Raw genomic sequence first — 16841 nt, 5'->3', positions numbered from 1 at the left:
GTGCCTCTTGATGGGGAAAAAAGCGTTGATCCCAATGATCCAAGTGCAAGTTTCTTCCTTGATTTGACCAAGTACCGTTAAAGGTGCAGTCAGATCAGTTGATCCGTAATGATCTTGACTACGTTAGAGTAAAGAGTTATCCTGGTGGAATCGCCCATGCTTTCCGGGTAAAGGAAGTTTTTTCGGTTTCCGTTTTGGACAAACCGACGGATTAGTCTCTTGTCCGGATATCCGTGGGCGAGGCCCCGAGTGTGAGACCCCTACCCACGTATGATGTGCTACTTCCGCTGCCAGTACCCGAATCCGTTGCGCGGTGGAGACGGGATCTCACAGCTGAACTATTGGATGAGTTTCATGATATGTTTTAAATTCCAAAGAATCTACCAACAAAAAGAGATGTATATGCATGTGTATGATCAAGACATGAGTGCTATCTTTCGTGCCGTCAAGAAGTGGCATCATTACCTTTATGGTAGTCATTTTTATGTGAGAAGTGATCATTGTGTGTTGAAGTAATTCCTCTCCCAGCCGAATCTATCTCGCAAAATTATGATTTTGAGATGAGCTATATAAAGGGCAAGGATAATGTAGTGGCTGATACTCTATCAGTTATACCTTACGCAAAGAAGAAACCTCGCAAAATTATGATTTTGAGATGAGCTATATAAAGGGCAAGGATAATGTAGTGGCTGATACTCTATCAGTTATACCTAAAGTATACAAACATTGGGTCATGGAATTTCAAAAGGAAGATCTCTTAAATAAGGGGGCGTCAGAAATGGTGCTAAAATTACAACCTGGTTCTCATAAAGAGTTGCCTCATTTTTTGGCTACGTAATGGTCTCATTTTTACTACAAAGATAGAGTCTACATGGTGCCTATGTCGAAAATTACAACATGGTTCCCATAATGGTCTCATTTTTTACTATACAGAGATAGAGTCTACATGTGGTACCTACAAAAAAAATGCATTCTTCATCAAATGGTGGGGCAATTGGGAATATTCAAGTCCTTTGATAAGATAAGAAAGAGCTTCTAGAGGAAAGGGATGTGGAAGGACTTACATGCTCTTGTCACACAAGATGTATCCCTTTTCAACCTCATAAGGTAAGCCCAGTGGGTTTCTTCAACTTGCCTATCAATTTTCGATGGGGAAGTGGATCCATATTTCTATGGATCTCACTATGGGTCTTCCACACACAATGAGAGGTTGAGATAGCTTATATGTGGCTTGTGGTGGCACATTTCATCTCTACAAAGGTCAAGTATACGACATCCGTGGTTGCAAGACAATTGGTGGTCCATGTATTCAGGTTACATGGTGTACTACAACGTATTGAGAGTGACCAGGATGTCAAATTCATGAGTTCATTTTAGATAAATTCATGAGTTAATTTTAGATTACTTTATTTGATATCATGCAAACCAAGCGACTGCCAAGCATCACTACCTTCCCGAGATTTAAGGTCAAATAGAGATCACGACGAATAAGTTTACACTTAAAAAGTGTGTGGGACGAATGGTCGGCTTTAGCCCATTTTTCCTACAATAGTATCTCATCTCGTGAGAGTATTGGGATGCCGCTTTCTAAGGCATTGTGTATAGTTAGAAAAGGTGAATGCATGCCACCGCGACACCTTTTGAGGCACTGTGTATGCTTAGATGGTGAATGCCACCTTTTGAGGCATCGCGTATGGTTAGAAGGCAAACATGAAACTAATCTCAATGAAGCATTATGCCGATGCCCATAGGAGAATTCGGAACTCCAAGAAGGAGATTAAGAATCAAAGCTAATGGACATGGCTGAACTATGAGTTTCATCATATGCTTTAAATTCTGAAGATTCTACCAACAAAAGGAGATTTGTATGGTCAAGAGATGATGGCTATTTTGCATGCCATCAAGAAGTGGCATCATTACCTTTAGGATATGAGTGATTCTTATGTGAGAAGTGATCACCGTACCGTGCATTGAAGTAATTCTCTTCTGTGTGACCGAATCCGTCTCCTAAGCGAAGAAGTGGTTGGCAACCTTGCAAAATTATGATTTTGAGATCGCTTGTATAATCAACAATAGGATAATGTGGCGGCCTGGCTGAGATTATGATATGGTTCTCATAAAGAGTTGCCTTCTTTCTAGCTATGAAATGGTCTCATTTTTACTGCAAAGATAGAGTTTACATGGTGCCTACATCAAAAGTTACAAGCAAATGCCGATCGAACAAATACATTCTTCACCAATGGTGTGGGGCAGTCAGGAATATTCAAGACCGTTGCCTTCACCAACGGTGTGGCAATCAAGAGTATTCAGGACCGTTGATAGGATAAGGAAAAGGGCTTCTATTAGAAAGGGATGTGGGAAGGACTTCCATGCTTTTCTCACAAGATGTACGCCTTCTCAACTTAATAAGAACCCAATACATATAAGTTCGATGGGCTACTTCAACTTGCCTACTCTCAAAGGGAATTGGATTCGTATTTCTATGGATTTCACTATGGGTCTTCCACACACAAAGAAACATTGGGATAGGGCATGTGTGTCTCTGAATAGGTTGACAAGGGTGGAACATTTCATCTCTAGATAGTTCGAGTATATGACACTATGGCTGCAAGGCAGTGGGATTTTAAGAGCATAAAAAAAGGAAAGACTTGGTAATCAAAGAATGTGGTTCCACCATCAAATTGTTATACAAATGATTACATGATGTTGTCCTTTTCCCTTGGAAGAAAGGGTATTTGTAAGTTGAAGTCTTACTTACGGTGTCATGGCAGACTTTCCATGTTTGGGTGGACTACTAGTACTCTCTATGATAAGTATACTCCATGTATAATGAGTGCATTTTCTTGATCTCTCACTAGATCCCTTTCTTGCATTGTTGGTATCAGAGCTCTACTTAAAGCCATTGATCCCTTTCTCACATTGCAATGTATTAGAGCTTTATGGTAGTCATTTTATGTCAGAAGTGTTTGAGATAGCATTTCCATGATGCTCAAAGTGTGTGGGATGAACGCTCAGCTTTACTCAAGTTTTCCTACTATTAATGGTACTGCTCTCATCATCATGAGAGTATTGGCACGCCACCTTTCTGAGGCATCGTGTATGGTTAGAAAGTGAATAGTGCGCACCTATGATAGTTGTCAAGTAAGAAGGAGTGAATCCAAATGAGAAAGAGGAAGTGAGGTAATGCATGCTCTTCTCCAACAATGTAAGGCAAACATGAAAGCGAGCTCAAGTGAGAATCAAGAATTATGTCGAAGCCCATAGGACTCCACCTTTGGAGCTTCAAGAAGGAGATTAAATGTTTTTTAGGAGCTACAAATACTCGAGGGAACCAAAGCAAATGGGCTGTGTATTCGTTTTATAGCCTAGCAGAGAGGATGGTATGATATGGTTGAGAATAAGAAACAAATGCATGAGGGCATGGCTGAACTATTGGATGAGTTTCATGATATGTTTTAAATTCGAAAGAATCTACCAACAAAAAGAGATGTATATGCATGTGTATGATCAAGACATGAGTGCTATCTTTCGTGCCGTCAAGAAGTGGCATCATTACCTTTATGGTAGTCATTTTTATGTGAGAAGTGATCATTGTGTGTTGAAGTAATTCCTCTCCCAGCTGAATCTATCTCGCAAAATTATGATTTTGAGATGAGCTATATAAAGGGCAAGGATAATGTAGTGGCTGATACTCTATCAGTTATACCTTACGCAAAGAAGAAACCTCGCAAAATTATGATTTTGAGATGAGCTGTATAAAGGGCAAGGTTAATGTAGTGGCTGATACTCTATCAGTTATACCTAAAGTATACAAACATTGGGTCATGGAATTTCAAAAGGAAGATCTCTTAAATAAGGGGGCGTCAGAAATGGTGCTAAAATTACAACCTGGTTCTCATAAAGAGTTGCCTCGTTTTTTGGCTACGTAATGGTCTCATTTTTACTACAAAGATAGAGTCTACATGGTGCCTATGTCGAAAATTACAACATGGTTCCCATAATGGTCTCATTTTTTACTATACAGAGATAGAGTCTACATGTGGTACCTACAAAAAAAATGCATTCTTCATCAAATGGTGGGGCAATTGGGAATATTCAAGTCCTTTGATAAGATAAGAAAGAGATTCTAAAGGAAAGGGATGTGGAAGGACTTACATGCTCTTGTCACACAAGATGTATCCCTTTTCAACCTCATAAGGTAAGCCCGGTGGGTTTCTTCAACTTGCCTATCAATTTTCGATGGGGAAGTGGATCCATATTTCTATGGATCTCACTATGGGTCTTCCACACACAATGAGAGGTTGAGATAGCTTATATGTGGCTTGTGGTGGCACATTTCATCTCTACAAAGGTCAAGTATACGACATCCGTGGTTGCAAGACAATTGGTGGTCCATGTATTCAGGTTACATGGTGTACTACAACGTATTGAGAGTGACCAGGATGTCAAATTCATGAGTTCATTTTAGATAAATCCATGAGTTAATTTTAGATTACTTTATTTGATATCATGCAAACCAAGCGACTGCCAAGCATCACTACCTTCCCGAGATTTAAGGTCAAATAGAGATCACGACGAATAAGTTTACACTTAAAAAGTGTGTGGGACGAATGGTCGGCTTTAGCCCATTTTTCCTACAATAGTACCTCATCTCGTGAGAGTATTGGCATGCTGCTTTCTAAGGCATTGTGTATAGTTAGAAAAGGTGAATGCATGCCACCGCGACACCTTTTGAGGCACTGTGTATGCTTAGATGGTGAATGCCACCTTTTGAGGCATCGCGTATGGTTAGAAGGCAAACATGAAACTAATCTCAATGAAGCATTATGCCGATGCCCATAGGAGAATTCGGAACTCCAAGAAGGAGATTAAGAATCAAAGCTAATGGACATGGCTGAACTATGAGTTTCATCATATGCTTTAAATTCTGAAGATTCTACCAACAAAAGGAGATTTGTATGATCAAGAGATGATGGCTATTTTGCATGCCATCAAGAAGTGGCATCATTACCTTTAGGATATGAGTGATTCTTATGTGAGAAGTGATCACCGTACCGTGCATTGAAGTAATTCTCTCCTGTGTGACCGAATCCGTCTCCTAAGCGAAGAAGGTGGTTGGCAACCTTGCAAAATTATGATTTTGAGATCGCGTGTATAATCAACAATAGGATAATGTGGCGGCCTGGCTGAGATTATGATATGGTTCTCATAAAGAGTTGCCTTCTTTCTAGCTATGAAATGGTCTCATTTTTACTGCAAAGATAGAGTTTACATGGTGCCTACATCAAAAGTTACAAGCAAAGGCCGATCGAACAAATACATTCTTCACCAATGGTGTGGGGCAGTCAGGAATATTCAAGACCGTTGCCTTCACCAACGGTGTGGCAATCAAGAGTATTCAGGACCGTTGATAGGATAAGGAAAAGGGCTTCTATTAGAATGGGGTGTGGGAAGGACTTCCATGCTTTTCTCACAAGATGTACGCCTTCTCAACTTAATAAGAACCCAATACATATAAGTTTGATGGGCTACTTCAACTTGCCTACTCTCGAAGGGAATTGGATTCGTATTTCTATGGATTTCACTATGGGTCTTCCACACACAAAGAAACATTGGGATAGGGCATGTGTGTCTCTGAATAGGTTGACAAGGGTGGAACATTTCATCTCTAGATAGTTCGAGTATATGACACTATGGCTGCAAGGCAGTGGGATTTTAAGAGCATAAAAAAAGGAAAGACTTGGTAATCAAAGAATGTGGTTCCACCATCAAATTGTTGTAGAAATGATTACATGATGTTGTCCTTTTCCCTTGGAAGAAAGGGTATTTGTAAGTTGAAGTCTTACTTACGGTGTCATGGCAGACTTTCCATGTTTGGGTGGACTACTAGTACTCTCTATGATAAGTATACTCCATGTATAATGAGTGCATTTTCTTGATCTCTCACTAGATCCCTTTCTTGCATTGTTGGTATCAGAGCTCTACTTAAAGCCATTGATCCCTTTCTCACATTGCAATGTATTAGAGCTTTATGGTAGTCATTTTATGTCAGAAGTGTTTGAGATAGCATTTCCATGATGCTCAAAGTGTGTGGGATGAACGCTCAGCTTTACTCAAGTTTTCCTACTATTAATGGTACTGCTCTCATCATCATGAGAGTATTGGCACGCCACCTTTCTGAGGCATCGTGTATGGTTAGAAAGTGAATAGTGCGCACCTATGATAGTTGTCAAGTAAGAAGGAGTGAATCCAAATGAGAAAGAGGAAGTGAGGTAGTGCATGCTCTTCTCCAACAATGTAAGGCAAACATGAAAGCGAGCTCAAGTGAGAATCAAGAATTATGTCGAAGCCCATAGGACTCCACCTTTGGAGCTTCAAGAAGGAGATTAAATGTTTTTTAGGAGCTACAAATACTCGAGGGAACCAAAGCAAATGGGCTGTGTATTTGTTTTATAGCCTAGCAGAGAGGATGGTATGATATGGTTGAGAATAAGAAACAAATGCATGAGGGCATGGCTGAACTATTGGATGAGTTTCATGATATGTTTTAAATTCCAAAGAATCTACCAACAAAAAGAGATGTATATGCATGTGTATGATCAAGACATGAGTGCTATCTTTCGTGCTGTCAAGAAGTGGCATCATTACCTTTATGGTAGTCATTTTTATGTGAGAAGTGATCATTGTGTGTTGAAGTAATTCCTCTCCCAGCCGAATCTATCTCGCAAAATTATGATTTTGAGATGAGCTATATAAAGGGCAAGGATAATGTAGTGGCTGATACTCTATCAGTTATACCTTACGCAAAGAAGAAACCTCGCAAAATTATGATTTTGAGATGAGCTATATAAAGGGCAAGGATAATGTAGTGGCTGATACTCTATCAGTTATACCTAAAGTATACAAACATTGGGTCATGGAATTTCAAAAGGAAGATCTCTTAAATAAGGGGGCGTCAGAAATGGTGCTAAAATTACAACCTGGTTCTCATAAAGAGTTGCCTCGTTTTTTGGCTACGTAATGGTCTCATTTTTACTACAAAGATAGAGTCTACATGGTGCCTATGTCGAAAATTACAACATGGTTCCCATAATGGTCTCATTTTTTACTACAGAGATAGAGTCTACATGTGGTACCTACAAAAAAAATGCATTCTTCATCAAATGGTGGGGCAATTGGGAATATTCAAGTCCTTTGATAAGATAAGAAAGAGCTTCTAGAGGAAAGGGATGTGGAAGGACTTACATGCTCTTGTCACACAAGATGTATCCCTTTTCAACCTCATAAGGTAAGCCCGGTGGGTTTCTTCAACTTTCCTATCAATTTTCGATGGGGAAGTGGATCCATATTTCTATGGATCTCACTATGGGTCTTCCACACACAATGAGAGGTTGAGATAGCTTATATGTGGCTTGTGGTGGCACATTTCATCTCTACAAAGGTCAAGTATACGACATCCGTGGTTGCAAGACAATTGGTGGTCCATGTATTCAGGTTACATGGTGTACTACAACGTATTGAGAGTGACCAGGATGTCAAATTCATGAGTTCATTTTAGATAAATTCATGAGTTAATTTTAGATTACTTTATTTGATATCATGCAAACCAAGCGACTGCCAAGCATCACTACCTTCCCGAGATTTAAGGTCAAATAGAGATCACGACGAATAAGTTTACACTTAAAAAGTGTGTGGGACGAATGGTCAGCTTTAGCCCATTTTTCCTACAAGAGTACCTCATCTCGTGAGAGTATTGGCATGCCGCTTTCTAAGGCATTGTGTATAGTTAGAAAAGGTGAATGCATGCCACCGCGACACCTTTTGAGGCACTGTGTATGCTTAGATGGTGAATGCCACCTTTTGAGGCATCGCGTATGGTTAGAAGGCAAACATGAAACTAATCTCAATGAAGCATTATGCCGATGTCCATAGGAGAATTCGGAACTCCAAGAAGGAGATTAAGAATCAAAGCTAATGGACATGGCTGAACTATGAGTTTCATCATATGCTTTAAATTCTGAAGATTCTACCAACAAAAGGAGATTTGTATGATCAAGAGATGATGGCTATTTTGCATGCCATCAAGAAGTGGCATCATTACCTTTAGGATATGAGTGATTCTTATGTGAGAAGTGATCACCGTACCGTGCATTGAAGTAATTCTCTCCTGTGTGACCAAATCCGTCTCCTAAGCGAAGAAGGTGGTTGGCAACCTTGCAAAATTATGATTTTGAGATCGCGTGTATAATCAACAATAGGATAATGTGGCGGCCTGGCTGAGATTATGATATGGTTCTCATAAAGAGTTGCCTTCTTTCTAGCTATGAAATGGTCTCATTTTTACTGCAAAGATAGAGTTTACATGGTGCCTACATCAAAAGTTACAAGCAAAGGCCGATCGAACAAATACATTCTTCACCAATGGTGTGGGGCAGTCAGGAATATTCAAGACCGTTGCCTTCACCAACGGTGTGGCAATCAAGAGTATTCAGGACCGTTGATAGGATAAGGAAAAGGGCTTCTATTAGAAAGGGATGTGGGAAGGACTTCCATGCTTTTCTCACAAGATGTACGCCTTCTCAACTTAATAAGAACCCAATACATATAAGTTTGATGGGCTACTTCAACTTGCCTACTCTCGAAGGGAATTGGATTCGTATTTCTATGGATTTCACTATGGGTCTTCCACACACAAAGAAACATTGGGATAGGGCATGTGTGTCTCTGAATAGGTTGACAAGGGTGGAACATTTCATCTCTAGATAGTTCGAGTATATGACACTATGGCTGCAAGGCAGTGGGATTTTAAGAGCATAAAAAAAGGAAAGACTTGGTAATCAAAGAATGTGGTTCCACCATCAAATTGTTGTAGAAATGATTACATGATGTTGTCCTTTTCCCTTGGAAGAAAGGGTATTTGTAAGTTGAAGTCTTACTTACGGTGTCATGGCAGACTTTCCATGTTTGGGTGGACTACTAGTACTCTCTATGATAAGTATACTCCATGTATAATGAGTGCATTTTCTTGATCTCTCACTAGATCCCTTTCTTGCATTGTTGGTATCAGAGCTCTACTTAAAGCCATTGATCCCTTTCTCACATTGCAATGTATTAGAGCTTTATGGTAGTCATTTTATGTCAGAAGTGTTTGAGATAGCATTTCCATGATGCTCAAAGTGTGTGGGATGAACGCTCAGCTTTACTCAAGTTTTCCTACTATTAATGGTACTGCTCTCTCATCATGAGAGTATTGGCACACCACCTTTCTGAGGCATCGTGTATGGTTAGAAAGTGAATAGTGCGCACCTATGATAGTTGTCAAGTAAGAAGGAGTGAATCCAAATGAGAAAGAGGAAGTGAGGTAGTGCATGCTCTTCTCCAACAATGTAAGGCAAACATGAAAGCGAGCTCAAGTGAGAATCAAGAATTATGTCGAAGCCCATAGGACTCCACCTTTGGAGCTTCAAGAAGGAGATTAAATGTTTTTTAGGAGCTACAAATACTCGAGGGAACCAAAGCAAATGGGCTGTGTATTTGTTTTATAGCCTAGCAGAGAGGATGGTATGATATGGTTGAGAATAAGAAACAAATGCATGAGGGCATGGCTGAACTATTGGATGAGTTTCATGATATGTTTTAAATTCCAAAGAATCTACCAACAAAAAGAGATGTATATGCATGTGTATGATCAAGACATGAGTGCTATCTTTCGTGCCGTCAAGAAGTGGCATCATTACCTTTATGGTAGTCATTTTTATGTGAGAAGTGATCATTGTGTGTTGAAGTAATTCCTCTCCCAGCCGAATCTATCTCGCAAAATTATGATTTTGAGATGAGCTATATAAAGGGCAAGGATAATGTAGTGGCTGATACTCTATCCGTTATACCTTACGCAAAGAAGAAACCTCGCAAAATTATGATTTTGAGATGAGCTATATAAAGGGCAAGGATAATGTAGTGGCTGATACTCTATCAGTTATACCTAAAGTATACAAACATTGGGTCATGGAATTTCAAAAGGAAGATCTCTTAAATAAGGGGGCGTCAGAAATGGTGCTAAAATTACAACCTGGTTCTCATAAAGAGTTGCCTCGTTTTTTGGCTACGTAATGGTCTCATTTTTACTACAAAGATAGAGTCTACATGGTGCCTATGTCGAAAATTACAACATGGTTCCCATAATGGTCTCATTTTTTACTACAGAGATAGAGTCTACATGTGGTACCTACAAAAAAAATGCATTCTTCATCAAATGGTGGGGCAATTGGGAATATTCAAGTCCTTTGATAAGATAAGAAAGAGCTTCTAGAGGAAAGGGATGTGGAAGGACTTACATGCTCTTGTCACACAAGATGTATCCCTTTTCAACCTCATAAGGTAAGCCCGGTGGGTTTCTTCAACTTTCCTATCAATTTTCGATGGGGAAGTGGATCCATATTTCTATGGATCTCACTATGGGTCTTCCACACACAATGAGAGGTTGAGATAGCTTATATGTGGCTTGTGGTGGCACATTTCATCTCTACAAAGGTCAAGTATACGACATCCGTGGTTGCAAGACAATTGGTGGTCCATGTATTCAGGTTACATGGTGTACTACAACGTATTGAGAGTGACCAGGATGTCAAATTCATGAGTTCATTTTAGATAAATTCATGAGTTAATTTTAGATTACTTTATTTGATATCATGCAAACCAAGCGACTGCCAAGCATCACTACCTTCCCGAGATTTAAGGTCAAATAGAGATCACGACGAATAAGTTTACACTTAAAAAGTGTGTGGGACGAATGGTCAGCTTTAGCCCATTTTTCCTACAATAGTACCTCATCTCGTGAGAGTATTGGCATGCCGCGTTCTAAGGCATTGTGTATAGTTAGAAAAGGTGAATGCATGCCACCGCGACACCTTTTGAGGCACTGTGTATGCTTAGATGGTGAATGCCACCTTTTGAGGCATCGCGTATGGTTAGAAGGCAAACATGAAACTAATCTCAATGAAGCATTATGCCGATGCCCATAGGAGAATTCGGAACTCCAAGAAGGAGATTAAGAATCAAAGCTAATGGACATGGCTGAACTATGAGTTTCATCATATGCTTTAAATTCTGAAGATTCTACCAACAAAAGGAGATTTGTATGATCAAGAGATGATGGCTATTTTGCATGCCATCAAGAAGTGGCATCATTACCTTTAGGATATGAGTGATTCTTATGTGAGAAGTGATCACCGTACCGTGCATTGAAGTAATTCTCTCCTGTGTGACCGAATCCGTCTCCTAAGCGAAGAAGGTGGTTGGCAACCTTGCAAAATTATGATTTTGAGATCGCGTGTATAATCAACAATAGGATAATGTGGCGGCCTGGCTGAGATTATGATATGGTTCTCATAAAGAGTTGCCTTCTTTCTAGCTATGAAATGGTCTCATTTTTACTACAAAGATAGAGTTTACATGGTGCCTACATCAAAAGTTACAAGCAAAGGCCGATCGAACAAATACATTCTTCACCAATGGTGTGGGGCAGTTAGGAATATTCAAGACCGTTGCCTTCACCAACGGTGTGGCAATCAAGAGTATTCAGGACCGTTGATAGGATAAGGAAAAGGGCTTCTATTAGAAAGGGATGTGGGAAGGACTTCCATGCTTTTCTCACAAGATGTACGCCTTCTCAACTTAATAAGAACCCAATACATATAAGTTTGATGGGCTACTTCAACTTGCCTACTCTCGAAGGGAATTGGATTCGTATTTCTATGGATTTCACTATGGGTCTTCCACACACAAAGAAACATTGGGATAGGGCATGTGTGTCTCTGAATAGGTTGACAAGGGTGGAACATTTCATCTCTAGATAGTTCGAGTATATGACACTATGGCTGCAAGGCAGTGGGATTTTAAGAGCATAAAAAAAGGAAAGACTTGGTAATCAAAGAATGTGGTTCCACCATCAAATTGTTGTACAAATGATTACATGATGTTGTCCTTTTCCCTTGGAAGAAAGGGTATTTGTAAGTTGAAGTCTTACTTACGGTGTCATGGCAGACTTTCCATGTTTGGGTGGACTACTAGTACTCTCTATGATAAGTATACTCCATGTATAATGAGTGCATTTTCTTGATCTCTCACTAGATCCCTTTCTTGCATTGTTGGTATCAGAGCTCTACTTAAAGCCATTGATCCCTTTCTCACATTGCAATGTATTAGAGCTTTATGGTAGTCATTTTATGTCAGAAGTGTTTGAGATAGCATTTCCATGATGCTCAAAGTGTGTGGGATGAACGCTCAGCTTTACTCAAGTTTTCCTACTATTAATGGTACTGCTCTCTCATCATGAGAGTATTGGCACACCACCTTTCTGAGGCATCGTGTATGGTTAGAAAGTGAATAGTGCGCACCTATGATAGTTGTCAAGTAAGAAGGAGTGAATCCAAATGAGAAAGAGGAAGTGAGGTAGTGCATGCTCTTCTCCAACAATGTAAGGCAAACATGAAAGCGAGCTCAAGTGAGAATCAAGAATTATGTCGAAGCCCATAGGACTCCACCTTTGGAGCTTCAAGAAGGAGATTAAATGTTTTTTAGGAGCTACAAATACTCGAGGGAACCAAAGCAAATGGGCTGTGTATTTGTTTTATAGCCTAGCAGAGAGGATGGTATGATATGGTTGAGAATAAGAAACAAATGCATGAGGGCATGGCTGAACTATTGGATGAGTTTCATGATATGTTTTAAATTCCAAAGAATCTACCAACAAAAAGAGATGTATATGCATGTGTATGATCAAGACATGAGTGCTATCTTTCGTGCCGTCAAGAAGTGGCATCATTACCTTTATGGTAGTCATTTTTATGTGAGAAGTGATCATTGTGTGTTGAAGTAATTCCTCTCCCAGCCGAATCTATCTCGCAAAATTATGATTTTGAGATGAGCTATATAAAGGGCAAGGATAATGTAGTGGCTGATACTCTATCCGTTATACCTTACGCAAAGAAGAAACCTCGCAAAATTATGATTTTGAGATGAGCTATATAAAGGGCAAGGATAATGTAGTGGCTGATACTCTATCAGTTATACCTAAAGTATACAAACATTGGGTCATGGAATTTCAAAAGGAAGATCTCTTAAATAAGGGGGCGTCAGAAATGGTGCTAAAATTACAACCTGGTTCTCATAAAGAGTTGCCTCGTTTTTTGGCTACGTAATGGTCTCATTTTTACTACAAAGATAGAGTCTACATGGTGCCTATGTCGAAAATTACAACATGGTTCCCATAATGGTCTCATTTTTTACTACAGAGATAGAGTCTACATGTGGTACCTACAAAAAAAATGCATTCTTCATCAAATGGTGGGGCAATTGGGAATATTCAAGTCCTTTGATAAGATAAGAAAGAGCTTCTAGAGGAAAGGGATGTGGAAGGACTTACATGCTCTTGTCACACAAGATGTATCCCTTTTCAACCTCATAAGGTAAACCCGGTGGGTTTCTTCAACTTTCCTATCAATTTTCGATGGGGAAGTGGATCCATATTTCTATGGATCTCACTATGGGTCTTCCACACACAATGAGAGGTTGAGATAGCTTATATGTGGCTTGTGGTGGCACATTTCATCTCTACAAAGGTCAAGTATACGACATCCATGGTTGCAAGACAATTGGTGGTCCATGTATTCAGGTTACATGGTGTACTACAACGTATTGAGAGTGACCAGGATGTCAAATTCATGAGTTCATTTTAGATAAATTCATGAGTTAATTTTAGATTACTTTATTTGATATCATGCAAACCAAGCGACTGCCAAGCATCACTACCTTCCCGAGATTTAAGGTCAAATAGAGATCACGACGAATAAGTTTACACTTAAAAAGTGTGTGGGACGAATGGTCGGCTTTAGCCCATTTTTCCTACAATAGTACCTCATCTCGTGAGAGTATTGGCATGCCGCTTTCTAAGGCATTGTGTATAGTTAGAAAAGGTGAATGCATGCCACCGCGACACCTTTTGAGGCACTGTGTATGCTTAGATGGTGAATGCCACCTTTTGAGGCATCGCGTATGGTTAGAAGGCAAACATGAAACTAATCTCAATGAAGCATTATGCCGATGCCCATAGGAGAATTCGGAACTCCAAGAAGGAGATTAAGAATCAAAGCTAATGGACATGGCTGAACTATGAGTTTCATCATATGCTTTAAATTCTGAAGATTCTACCAACAAAAGGAGATTTGTATGATCAAGAGATGATGGCTATTTTGCATGCCATCAAGAAGTGGCATCATTACCTTTAGGATATGAGTGATTCTTATGTGAGAAGTGATCACCGTACCGTGCATTGAAGTAATTCTCTCCTGTGTGACCGAATCCGTCTCCTAAGCGAAGAAGGTGGTTGGCAACCTTGCAAAATTATGATTTTGAGATCGCGTGTATAATCAACAATAGGATAATGTGGCGGCCTGGCTGAGATTATGATATGGTTCTCATAAAGAGTTGCCTTCTTTCTAGCTATGAAATGGTCTCATTTTTACTGCAAAGATAGAGTTTACATGGTGCCTACATCAAAAGTTACAAGCAAAGGCCGATCGAGCAAATACATTCTTCACCAATGGTGTGGGGCAGTCAGGAATATTCAAGACTGTTGCCTTCCCCAACGATGTGGCAATCAAGAGTATTCAGGACCGTTGATAGGATAAGGAAAAGGGCTTCTATTAGAAAGGGATGTGGGAAGGACTTCCATGCTTTTCTCACAAGATGTACGCCTTCTCAACTTAATAAGAACCCAATACATATAAGTTCGATGGGCTACTTCAACTTGCCTACTCTCGAAGGGAATTGGATTCGTATTTCTATGGATTTCACTATGGGTCTTCCACACACAAAGAAACATTGGGATAGGGCATGTGTGTCTCTGAATAGGTTGACAAGGGTGGAACATTTCATCTCTAGATAGTTCGAGTATATGACACTATGGCTGCAAGGCAGTGGGATTTTAAGAGCATAAAAAAAGGAAAGACTTGGTAATCAAAGAATGTGGTTCCACCATCAAATTGTTGTACAAATGATTACATGATGTTGTCCTTTTCCCTTGGAAGAAAGGGTATTTGTAAGTTGAAGTCTTACTTACGGTGTCATGGCAGACTTTCCATGTTTGGGTGGACTACTAGTACTCTCTATGATAAGTATACTCCATGTATAATGAGTGCATTTTCTTGATCTCTCACTAGATCCCTTTCTTGCATTGTTGGTATCAGAGCTCTACTTAAAGCCATTGATCCCTTTCTCACATTGCAATGTATTAGAGATTTATGGTAGTCATTTTATGTCAGAAGTGTTTGAGATAGCATTTCCATGATGCTCAAAGTGTGTGGGATGAACGCTCAGCTTTACTCAAGTTTTCCTACTATTAATGGTACTGCTCTCATCATCATGAGAGTATTGGCACGCCACCTTTCTGAGGCATCGTGTATGGTTAGAAAGTGAATAGTGCGCACCTATGATAGTTGTCAAGTAAGAAGGAGTGAATCCAAATGAGAAAGAGGAAGTGAGGTAGTGCATGCTCTTCTCCAACAATGTAAGGCAAACATGAAAGCGAGCTCAAGTGAGAATCAAGAATTATGTCGAAGCCCATAGGACTCCACCTTTGGAGCTTCAAGAAGGAGATTAAATGTTTTTTAGGAGCTACAAATACTCGAGGGAACCAAAGCAAATGGGCTATGTATTTGTTTTATAGCCTAGCAGAGAGGATGGTATGATATGGTTGAGAATAAGAAACAAATGCATGAGGGCATGGCTGAACTATTGGATGAGTTTCATGATATGTTTTAAATTCGAAAGAATCTACCAACAAAAAGAGATGTATATGCATGTGTATGATCAAGACATGAGTGCTATCTTTCGTGCCGTCAAGAAGTGGCATCATTACCTTTATGGTAGTCATTTTTATGTGAGAAGTGATCATTGTGTGTTGAAGTAATTCCTCTCCCAGCCGAATCTATCTCGCAAAATTATGATTTTGAGATGAGCTATATAAAGGGCAAGGATAATGTAGTGGCTGATACTCTATCCGTTATACCTTACGCAAAGAAGAAACCTCGCAAAATTATGATTTTGAGATGAGCTATATAAAGGGCAAGGATAATGTAGTGGCTGATACTCTATCAGTTATACCTAAAGTATACAAACATTGGGTCATGGAATTTCAAAAGGAAGATCTCTTAAATAAGGGGGCGTCAGAAATGGTGCTAAAATTACAACCTGGTTCTCATAAAGAGTTGCCTCGTTTTTTGGCTATGTAATGGTCTCATTTTTACTACAAAGATAGAGTCTACATGGTGCCTATGTCGAAAATTACAACATGGTTCCCATAATGGTCTCATTTTTTACTAGAGAGATAGAGTCTACATGTGGTACCTACAAAAAAAATGCATTCTTCATCAAATGGTGGGGCAATTGGGAATATTCAAGTCCTTTGATAAGATAAGAAAGAGCTTCTAGAGGAAAGGGATGTGGAAGGACTTACATGCTCTTGTCACACAAGATGTATCCCTTTTCAACCTCATAAGGTAAGCCCGGTGGGTTTCTTCAACTTGCCTATCAATTTTCGATGGGGAAGTGGATCCATATTTCTATGGATCTCACTATGGGTCTTCCACACACAATGAGAGGTTGAGATAGCTTATATGTGGCTTGTGGTGGCACATTTCATCTCTACAAAGGTCAAGTATACGACATCCGTGGTTGCAAGACAATTGGTGGTCCATGTATTCAGGTTACATGGTGTACTACAACGTATTGAGAGTGACCAGGATGTCAAATTCATGAGTTCATTTTAGATAAATTCATGAGTT

Source organism: Cibotium barometz, chromosome 44 (genome assembly GCF_041138505.1).
Source record: "Cibotium barometz isolate CiBa-2024 chromosome 44, ASM4113850v1, whole genome shotgun sequence".
Lineage (NCBI taxonomy): Eukaryota > Viridiplantae > Streptophyta > Polypodiopsida > Cyatheales > Cibotiaceae > Cibotium > Cibotium barometz.
This window is presented reverse-complemented; position numbering follows the sequence as displayed.